We start from the raw sequence: 11764 nt of genomic DNA, 5'->3' as shown, positions 1-11764 counted from the left end.
ATCAGAAAAGTAAAAATAAATCGATACGCGATCTTAAAATCGATATTATTGTCATATTCTGCATTCCTCAAAAAGTATAACGCGAACCTAACATGATAGTGATCAGAAAAGTAAAAATAAATCGATACGCGATCTTAAAATCGATATAATTTTCATATACTACATTCCTCAAAACGTATAAAGGGACCTAACATGTTAAAAATCAAGAATGCTTGAAGAAGTTTGTCGGGGGATGCATTCAGCAAAGAACAACATAAATAAACAAAACCATATTTATTTATTTTATGCCGACGTTTCGATCTGAGTTTCAGGTCTTCATCAGGGGTTGTGGCGTAGAGGGAAGGTTGGTAACTGAATGATGTAAGAGTTTGTTTTTGACTTCTGCTAGAGTGTAAAAATCAAGAAAGTTAAAATAAATCGCGTATCGATTTATTTTAACTTTCTTGATTTTTAACATGTAAGGTTCCTTTATTGTTAAAGTTAATATCCTTAGCATTTTCATATTCTGCATATCCGAAAATCTAAAAATTGGCCCCTATGTATTAGAAATTAAAAAAAAAATCGATATGGGATCTTAAAATCCATAGCATTTTCGTTTTGTACTAGTCTAAATATGTGGAATGGGACCTTCATACATTAGAAATTGAAGATGGTAAAAAAATAAGTGAATTAAAAAAAAAAATCAAATTTTTATTCAAATCATATGTATTCGACTGATTTTGTATTCGACTAATTTTTTATTCGATTGAAGTAGTATTTTAAATATTCGAATAAAAAAGTATTTGGATTGTTTAGTCGTATTTTTATTCGAATAAAAATTTATTCGTTTCTCGTCAATCGAATAAAAACATTGAATAAATAAGTATTCATCTCAATCGAATAATTTCTGCCCAACTCTGTTACAAAATGTCTTATATTGCTTTGATACAACTAACCCAAGGTTTCTTCATTTTACACCTATTTAATTGTTGTACATTACATCCGATAAAATCATTTGTTCAGTGGGAAAAATTATAGAATTGGTGAACAAATTTTGCAAGGTGCCCCCTACACGTTCACAGTCCCTAACCCTTTCGAATTTTTGATTTTCGATTTCATTTTCACTGCCATGTTAGTTGCATGTGAACTTTTGAGGCGATTGTTAATTGCCTTGCTTTCCTCAGTTATTTTCCTGCGTACTTTATCCTGAAATATGCAAAATTGAATGAGCTACTTTTATCAGTTAATTAATTATAAATGTTAATGAAATTTTAAGACGAATTTGTATATGGCACTATTTTAATCCAATACTTTCTTTTTTACGTAAATCACCAGCAAGTAACATAAAAACATTTTTTTTTACTGTTGTTGACAGTCTTCGGGTAAAATTTGCGGAAAGTCGAAACAAAACGTATAAATCTGAAAAACTTAATACTGACCTGTTTATAATCGACCGTAGATTTGGTATGAGAAGAAGAAGATGTGCGATCAGTAATGAAACACAAATAAGTAAAACTTATTTACCGACGTTTCGACCTGAAATTAAGAACGTCATCAGGGCTGAAAAAAAAACACGAGGTAACTTTAATTAGGAGAAAAATAAAAATAATAATAAACACATTAGGAAGTATTTGAATAAAATAGTTGATCGTATGAAGTAATTTGAAGGAGGATAGTCCAGATAACCGTCAATAAAGGTACCAAATTAAAGGGCCAAATTAAAAGGCCCACTTAGCAGGGCTTCAACAGATCTAAATAGAAAAAAATTATATAATTAATAAAACTCTAAAATAAAAAAAAACATTTAAAAAAAAAGAAATAATAAGAACTATATATAATAAAGACCGTAATATAAATATTAGAGAAATATATTCCTATTTCGGTCTTTGTAAATAACGCAAGATTCTAAAAAAGCCAATAGTGATAAATGCTAAGGTTCAAAGAGATGTCCTTATTAAGTTGGAAATTCGGACACGAGGCAATCAGTGAGGGGTTTCGATATATTTGACTGTCAGAAAAAGATACGGACAAATGGTGGTATATTCCCTTTGAAAAGATATTTTCTTACAGTAATTTATAATAACTGATATATAATATTTATAAAACAAATTAATAATTAATAATAACATCAATTGGTAACAAATTAAATATCGTTAATGTAATTTATTATCAGAGTAAATATCTTAATTTAGAAATCAAATATTAAATTTTTTTTTAAGTATGTTTAATTTAGGATTATAATAAATATGAAATGTAATTTTATTTTATTTATTATTATGTTATAATAATTTTCTCTCTTAACTTTTTAATTACATAATTATATTAGTACTGCTAAATATACAGTATTTTTTGCCTTTAGTTACTATATATACAAATATATAGAATTAAAATAAGGAAAAATTTCTAATACCATTTTTCGACGAAAATACCGAAAAGATAAACTGTACAACTACTTACACCTTTCACTATATTTATGCGTGAACTGTATGATTTTTTTTAATACATTTATTTTTCATTTGTTTTTTATAATTCTTTCCTCTACAATTTTATATTTTATCTTCTATACGTACCATCTGCTATTTACTTAATTTATTGTAGGAAGATAGTCCGGGTAGCGGTCAGTAAAGGTATCAAAATAGTAAAAAATCAGGGCTAAATGAAAGAACAAGATACAAACATTATGTAATTAACAGAATTCTAACTCGTTATATTGTTATTATTATTTCTTTTTTTTAAAATGTTTTAACCGTCTGTCTAGTAACATTGGTTACTCTTCATGAATTTTAGTGGATTATTTTTTATAAATATATTTGTTGGTCTTGAGGTTTAGTCGATAAGACATAGTTTTTCTTACAATGAAAGAAAACTTTGTTTAGAAAAAGAATTTCATCAACTAATTATTTAAAAAACTACAATATAATTTAAAAGTTTAATTTAACATAGATAACTAGAAAAATATATTTATATTATCCTACCTTTTTCCTAAGTGGCGATAATGTGTTACTTATTTTCAAAATAATTTGAGAGATTTTTGGATTATTTTTATTTTTTCATAATTGTATTTTTATTTTATTAAATTATATTAAATAAGAGTCACTTTTAAAGTTTTTCAGATAATAGAGTATATAGTTCAATATATATTTGACTTTCAGATTTTGATAGTGTCCGCTATACAGGGAGTGGTTGTGATGTACGGTGGCGATATCGAACCAAAGCGGCTCTTGGGTTGGAGCCAACGGCTCAGTGGGCTCGTGGATCTGCTGCCTCATTAGCTACACAATCTACTCATCTAATATATACGTCACAGTGTCCATCTCAATAACTTTATATACCTAGGTCAGAGGTCATTAATCTTTTTGTATCTATGGTTACGTTTATAGTTTATCAGCCAGGTGGCACCAGTGTAACTCTATTTAACTAAACAGCGAAACCCAATACCGAATATATGTTTTTTATCTCGGCCATTTATGAAGGAAAAATATGAAGTATTTTAGAATTATTGTATCAGAAAAGAAAAAAAAAGTTATTGTTGGAAGATCGTTGATTAATAGTGAGCACTAAATAAAAAGAACATGGTCCGGGTGCAGTCCAAATAAATCAAATAAAAAATAAACTATTAATTATAAACTAACATTTCGTTCACTATTGTAGGGCTTCATCAGGGCTAAAAAAGATATAAACAACTAAAATTAAGTGACAGAGCTAGATAATACGATAACATGAAATAAAAATAAACTGAAATATGGATTGGTTAAAAACGATGTAAAATATGTAAAAATTTATATAAAGATGAACAAAGTAGATTAAATAAAAAAATAAGATGACCAGTGAGAAGAATGAATAAACAAGTGATACAAAAAAGTATAAAATAAAAAAAATATATAAATGTATAATACAAGCTAAATGGCGAGAAAAGGCGAATGAATACAAATCAAGAATGAAGGAAAATAATTAACGAAATAGGGCACTCATTTTACTGAATGCATGTAAGCACAAAAACGGAGCTGAAGGCAGAAAGGATATATAGTAATGGACAGGATATATAGTAATGGACAGGATATATAGTAATGGACAGGATATATAGTAATGGACAGGGTAGATAATAATGGACATGATTTATAGTAATGGACAGGATATATATTAATAGACAGGATATATAGTAATGGACAGGATATATAGTAATGGACTGGATAGATACTAATGAACAGGATAGATAGTTAAAAATAAAATAAAGAAAAATGAAGGACACCCACCTTACACAATAAACGAAAGCCAAAGAGTGGTTTGGGGCGGTTGAAATGCAGAGAAAATATAAAAATATTGAATATAATTAGACAATAAATGTTAATATGCATAAAGATATATAATGATGTGAAGATAATTGGCAGTAGATATATAAAAGGAGAAGATGGCCGGGAGGGGAGAGGGGTGGTCAGCAGAAAAACACAAATAAAAAATAAAATTATTTATTTTGCCGACGTTTCCACCTAATTTTCAGGTCTTCATCAGGGCTATAAAAATAAATAGACTTCAATCATCATTCAGAGAGAAAGTAAAAAATAAATAATAGACAAACAAATTTGGAAATATACATAACAATGAAATGAAAATATAAACTAATTGATTAATAACTATGGACTAAGACAATAGTAGATTGATAAATTATTATTTATATACATATAAATGTGAGTAATAAATAAATGATACAGTGGGTAAGAATGTTATATTGATGAGTAATATTAAAAACCTTTTAGTTATAAAGATGAGTATAAATAATTATTTAAATTAATAATGGAACATATGTAAAAACAATATTGTAAAAAGAAAGAACAAGGGATAAGAAGGAATATATGGAGAATAGGGAATGAAGAAACTAAGAACTTACTGTTATAGGATGAAAATTCTGGCTAAACTGTTTTAAATTGGGGAATGCCGCTAGAGTGCAGGTCTGCAAAAGGCGTTAGATTAGCATAAATCTAACGGTCAAAAGATCGTAGAGATAAAATAGTCAATGAGAGAGTAAAAAATAAACATAAAAAGGGGTTAGAATATAAAATTATGAGAGCCCAAAAGGTAATAAAATGTATCAATATATAATAAGTATAAGACCTGATATATGATAAATAAATAAAATGACCTGAAAATTAGGTCGAAACGTCGGCAAAAGAATTATTTATTTTGTTTTTTCTGCTGACCGTACCCCCCTCCTTCCCCGACCATCTTCTCCTCTCATAAATATATATTATAAGGGGAATAATTGATAAAATACAATCAAATTCAAAGAGCGAATACAATAAAAATAATACAGTGAATAAAAGAAATTATACAAAATTTAATAGAGACACAAATACTCTATAAATTATATTATATAAAAAACATTAATCATAGTGTTATTATTATATTACTATAGTATTATTATTAGTACTTTTTTGGCGGGTAGGGTTTCAAAAGTAACCTTTACTAGACATGAAAATGGATTATCGGTCCGTTAACTTCTAAAATGCAGAAAATATAAAAAAAAATAAAAACAAAATTAATGAGGTTTAAGATATATCAACAAGATATTATATTTATTGTTTATTTATTAGTATTGAAACTGTCTATAACAATATGCAGGCAATATAGTAATATATAAACTAAGAACGAAAGAAAAAAATATATAGATATGAAAATAAACTAAATAAATACTTTTACAAATTGGAAATTATTTAAATTAAAATAATATAAAGAATAACATTTTATTTATTTATATTCTTTATATTTTTTATACTATTTCATATAAATAATAAATAATTTTAAATTTCTATATCATAGGTTTAATATTATTACGTACAGTTTCAATATTCTTATAGTATTAATACTAAACTATTTGTTTTTATTTATTATATGATGATGATTGGGAGCACGGTTAGTGAGGCAAATAACTTATTTATTAGTTCCAACGTTTCGGCCAGAATTTCAGACATTCATTAGAGCTAAGAACAAAAACAAGATAGCACCAATACTTCAATTTTAAATAACATCAAATTTGTACATGAATTGTTTTATTGGATTTTCATTTCTAAGTGATTTTCTTCTTTTATTCTAATTTTAATATATTACCTTATATTCTTATATACAGTTTGAATATTATTATGGCATTACATAATGCATTTTCTTCTATACTACTCCTGTACCTAAAATATCTCCTAATGTTTCTTTTATTCCACACTTCTATTTAATCATCATGATCGTTATCTTGTTGCCCTGTCGAAGAACTGAAATCCTGGCCGAAACTTAAATAAATATCTTTTTTTGTGTGTTTTACTAATCGCAATCCCAATTATCTTCTCTTCATGAACAACGTATAGTCTACCTCTCCACCGAATTGCTAGGAATAAATGTGTCTTGCATATGCCTACTATAACTTACATCGAATTATTCATAATATGCGGAATAAGGAAATTAAAGGCTTGAAATGAAACTGTTCATTACTCGAAGTGTAATCACTTCCCGCTTCAAAGCAAACTCTCTGACCCAGATTACGTTTCCAGCAGTAACGATAATGATACGGATTAGTTAGCTAGGTGTAATATTTGCAAGGCTTAAGTGAAAAACTTTGGCGAGAATTCCTACCACGCTGTTAATTCCACGACTCCAGCAAGTTTTCCAGTTTGCTGCTTCTTGATATCTTCTTCAGGATTAGTTTGGATGACAAAATAATTAAAAGACATCAAGAAGAACTTCTAATGAAAAAGTAAGGACTTCTTTTTAGTTCTGAGCAACAAAATTATTTTGTTTGCAATTCATATTAAATTTACTTGTTTAAGTTTGAACCGTGCAATACTTGTTTTAATGACTGTACTATACCCGCAACACTTCAGACTTATATGTAACTGCTCGAACCGCAGCCTTTGGTAGATCTTCCCTATCTCTATGGAATTCTAATCCCTCCTTCATTCGTAGTTCTAATACCCTTCCAATCTTCAAATCCTGTATCTTCTACCGCCTTCTGTCCACCCGATTCCGGAAGAATACCAATTGAAATTTTAATTGTATTTGATTTTTTTTTCAGAAGTGTTAGTCACCATATGTTTTATGATATGACATATGATTTTATTTTATTTGTTTTAATCTTATTTTCTGTTGAACGGATTCGATACTTCATCTTGATAAGAATCCACACACAAGACTGAAACGACAAGAAACTGCTCCTAGATTCCGATTGCTACAACACTTACTTGACAAACGCTCTAAACTTCCCATTCGCTACAAAAAAGTAGTATACACTACGATAATCAAACCAATTTGGACATATGGAATTGAGCTCTGGGAATCCACTAAACCATCAAATTTCTCCTGCATCCAATCCTTACAATCCAAAATGCTACGTAAAATCCTTGATGCTCCTTTCTACGTTAAAAATAAACTCACAAACTCAAAGACCTTAACTACCCATTTGTTGCAGATTTGGCTCAATACAGATATGCGTCTTTTTATTCCTAACTCCTTAACCATCCTAACCCATTAATTCTTAATCCTTCATCCTTAACAATCCCTGATAATCCTCCGAGGCGTCTGAAAATAAGATGGCCACGGGAACTTCTAGTTTAAATTAATGCTTGAAGTACCACCAATGGGTGGTTCCTTCCCAAGATTTTCAAGTGTATATGAAACATAAAACATATTTACTTATTGTATTTATTATTGTACAGTTGTAAATCATATTAAATAAATTTAAAAAAATATTTTACTCTAAGGCTCTAAAGCCTAATTTTGGCACCTGAAATATTATTAAATCCCAGATTAAATAAAGTTTATCATTATTATTATTATTACTATATCATTGTATTGTGATAGGTTACAGTACAAGTAACGGCAGTTCTGCTACTGGCATGTTGAAGTCCAGTTACATGACTTTAGCATACCATGGCAACCACCAAGGTGTAAACTGTATGAAAGTTACTGCTACGATAATATTTACTATCGTGGTAATATAGTTGATTTATCAGGACTAGCGTGATAAACTTCGGTATCTGTTGCGGTTGTTAAGTTACTGTCACTTAAGGCGGCCTATTTATTAGTGGTTAATTAAGCTTATTTTAATAAAGATAAAAACTAAAACGGCGCCTGCTACCACTTGGCATAGGAACTATAAATGTAGTCCACAAGTACTAAAAGATTTAGGACCCCAGGTGCAGCTGAAGATTTCCGAGCCAAAGAGGAGAAAACTCATAAATTTTAACCAGTAATAACACGTAGTTTCCAGCATAGTAATCAAAAATTAGAATGATATAATTGACTTTTTTTCCCACCGGGCCCTTGTACATAATTAGGATCTAGAATTGAAAAGCGGCAGTGTATTATTTAGATTGAATGAAAAAAAAATTATGTTAAAAATAATTGACTATGAATATAATAATAATAATAATATTTTATTTATTCTGGGACGAGTGCCTTTAGAATAATACAGAGAAATCAATAGATGAGGGATGAGGAGCCTCAGAGATACATAAACAAAAAATGAAGTTAAAAGAGAAAACTATGTAAAAATAATTAAGAATGATATAATAGTTAACATACATATTTACAATTATATTAATTTACAATTTTATGGGGTCTGAATGGATAGGAAATGATTGAACAGGCGGGATTTAAAGGTAGGGAGGGTATTGGAGCGACGGATGTTGGAAGGGATGGAGTTCCATAAGGATGAGGCTCGGATAATGAACGATCTATCGAAAGCAGCGGTTCGGTGGGCCCTGGTGTATAAATCTGGAGACCGGGAACGGGTATTGCGGGAACGAATAGAGGATTTGAATTGAAGGAGCTCGGAGATGTATGAAGGACGGCGGGATTGGATGACTTGGAAGATGAAGGATGCCAGGAAATACTTATGAAGGATAATAATAATAATATAGTGGAAATAATTAAAATGTTATAATTTTAATATTTTATGAAATTTTTAAAAAATGTGTTGCCGTGACCAGGATTCGAACCTGGGTTATTGCGGCCACAACGCAATGTCCTAACCACTAGACGATCACGGCTGTCCAGAAGTTGAAAGAAATCTGGAGTATAAGAGATAATGAACCGCGAAGAAGATAAAATAACTGGTCCGGGCGGAAATTCTGTTGTCGAATAAGATAGTATTAAGTTAAATGTAAACACATTCATTTTTATTTTTTTTTTTTTATTTATCCTCCGCTAGACGTCTTTCATACTGGATTTGGCGGAAATGGGATAGTGCGCTAAGATATTGCGAATGCCACAGCTACTTACAATCTTCATTGTAACAAAGAATAATAAATTCTTCTATATAATTATAAAGAAATAACTGCCTTTTTATCACCTCGGCTCTTGTACTATATCAGTTCGTATAGAACCAGCGACCGCTGGAATTTGTAATTCAGTATGCCGAGTCTTAATAATATCTTAATAATGTCTTAAATACTATTTTTAACGTGCAAAGGTACTTCGTTGATAATAGTAAAAGAGCCGGGAAGAAAAAAGGCAGTTACCCCAATTTTCGATTACTTTAATGAAAACTATGTATAATTACTTGTCAAAATTGATGAGTCTGCCAAGTATAGATAGAGGGAATAACAAATGGCCGCTGTTTCAAAACTATTAGAAAATATTAATTTTTTATTCGCAGCTATTTATCTTAAAAACTACCAGCAACACTAGAAAATCTGAAAGAACGTTATTTAAAGAAGTGAAAATTTGCTGAAATATTTGCCCTAATAGAGCTATTTACGTCCAATAGTTCTCGAGATATAGCCTTTTAAAAAGCAACATTTCATAAAAAATGTACTGAAATATCAGTATTTAGTGAATCTATATTGAGAAATCTATATCTCAGGAACTATGTTACGTACAAATGTCTATTAGCACTCAAATTAAAGCTAAATAGTTTTACTATAAAGTGGTTTATGGCCTCTACCTTCATAGAAATAGAAGTTTTCATAATATTTGCTAAAATATATTGATTTACAGGTGTTCGGAAAATAAGTGTGATTTATGAAAATTTCAGATGTCTGTCAGCACCCAAATTAATGCTAGTTAAATTTACCATAAAATGTTTATCTTAGTAGTAGTTATTATGGCTTTTGACAAAATAAACTAACAAAATGTTAATTTATTCTTGTTCTTATAAAATATCGGATTTTTGAAAAAATGTATCTGTAGATCCATAAGACGCACATATGTCTGCCAACAATCAAAATAAAGGAACTTTAACTTACTATAAAGTAGTTTATGACACTTATCTTCGTAGGGGTAGTAGTTTTTATGATGTTGAAGTATGAATATAAATTTGGCAAATGAAAATTTGTTTGAACAACTATAAATCAATTTATTTTAGCAAATTTCATGTAAACTATTACTCCTACGAAGATAAACATCAGAAACTACTTTATAGCTCATTAAACTAGCTTTAATTTGAGTGCTAATAGACATCTGTCCGTCAAATGGTTTTTGAGATATATAACGACATCCGGAAATGTTCCTTTTTAAAAGACTATATCTCGAGTACCATTGGGGACGTAGATAGCTCTATTAGGGCTAATATTTCAGCAAATTTACTGTTCTTTAAATAATGTTCTTTTAGATTTTCTAGTGTTGTTGGTAGTTTTTAAGATATAAAGTTCCAAATGAAAAAATAATGTTTTTTTAAAGTTTTGGCTTTTTTATTCCCCTACCTATACTTAGCAGACTCGTCAGTTTTGACTAGTAATTATACATAGTTTTCATTGAAGTAAACTTTTTTCTCTTCTTGGGTAGAGAAGATTGTAGTGATAGTCTTTTTAGTGATTCTTTAAATTTGTAGTGGATATGCTCAAAGTGGTTTTAATAGGCACGTGTATCTGGTTAGTTTTGGACTTGTTTTTAATTTAGGGTTTCTTCTGATTAATTTTAGTAATAGTTTTAATTTTTAGTTTTAGATATTATATATATTATTATTATATAATTTTAGTTTTAGTTCCTAGAAGTTATTCCTATCACGTGGGCCTCATGTTATTTATTCTCCTATCAAAGGTAAGGTAATTTTGAACTGAATTTAATAATTGATTCTTAATTGAAATTTAATAATTGAATAACATCAGGAGGAAGCATAGCAGTAATATTAAGGCAGAGTTTAAACGTTCAAAAGTCTTAGATCTTAGTTATTATTTATTTATTTAATACCTGATCCGAAGGTGGGCCTTACATGGTTAATGTAAGAGGTATATTATTTTTTTTTTAAATTGATTATGGGAGGGGGAGTATAGTCTCATACATAGGACACCCCTAACTACATACAACGTTCTAAATAAAATAAAAAAAATAAAAATTCTTAATGAATGATAAAAGTAAAGTTAATAACAAAAACAGTGACATTTATGGATTTAACAAAATATTTCACTTCTAATGAAAAAAAAGGAAGTGAAATTAAGTAACATATGATGAAAATAAAATACAATAAAATCAAATTTTAAATATGACAATAACAGAACTTATAACAGGATTTCCTGCAGCCTGGGCTTCAATCTTCGGGTTGAGGTTGGGTTTCCCAAGTTGTGGATCACTGCTCTATTAACTGTAGGTTACTGGAAGTGGAACTTAATGAACCTTTTTTTCACGTAATCCTCTATTTCCTCCATTTGTAATTCCCAATGCAATTGGCTTTTTGCTATATTTTCAGGATAGAATATATATATATATACTTATTACAGTCATGTAGATCAGTCTTTTGTAATGTGTTGGAAGTTTAGACCGTTTGTCTAGTAAGTGCTGTAATAGTCGAAATCGACGTGCAGTTTCC

At 29.3% G+C, this 11764-nt stretch overlaps 1 protein-coding gene and 1 non-coding gene across 7 annotated transcripts in view; one reads left to right on the top strand and one right to left on the bottom strand.

The window, feature by feature from the left end:
- Trpgamma (Transient receptor potential cation channel gamma) overlaps positions 1-11764 on the top strand; it is a 980713-nt gene that overhangs the window by 573594 nt on the left and 395355 nt on the right. The window lies entirely within an intron of this gene.
- Positions 8937-9008, bottom strand: TRNAH-GUG (transfer RNA histidin (anticodon GUG)). Its single transcript has one exon. It is a non-coding gene; the product is annotated as a tRNA-His (tRNA).

The sequence above is a fragment of the Halyomorpha halys genome, unplaced genomic scaffold (assembly GCF_000696795.3).
Source record: "Halyomorpha halys isolate HHAL.00 unplaced genomic scaffold, Hhal_1.1 Scaffold3.1, whole genome shotgun sequence".
Lineage (NCBI taxonomy): Eukaryota > Metazoa > Arthropoda > Insecta > Hemiptera > Pentatomidae > Halyomorpha > Halyomorpha halys.
The sequence above is the reverse complement of the archived record's forward strand: the minus strand, read 5'-3'. Positions and strand labels throughout refer to the sequence as shown.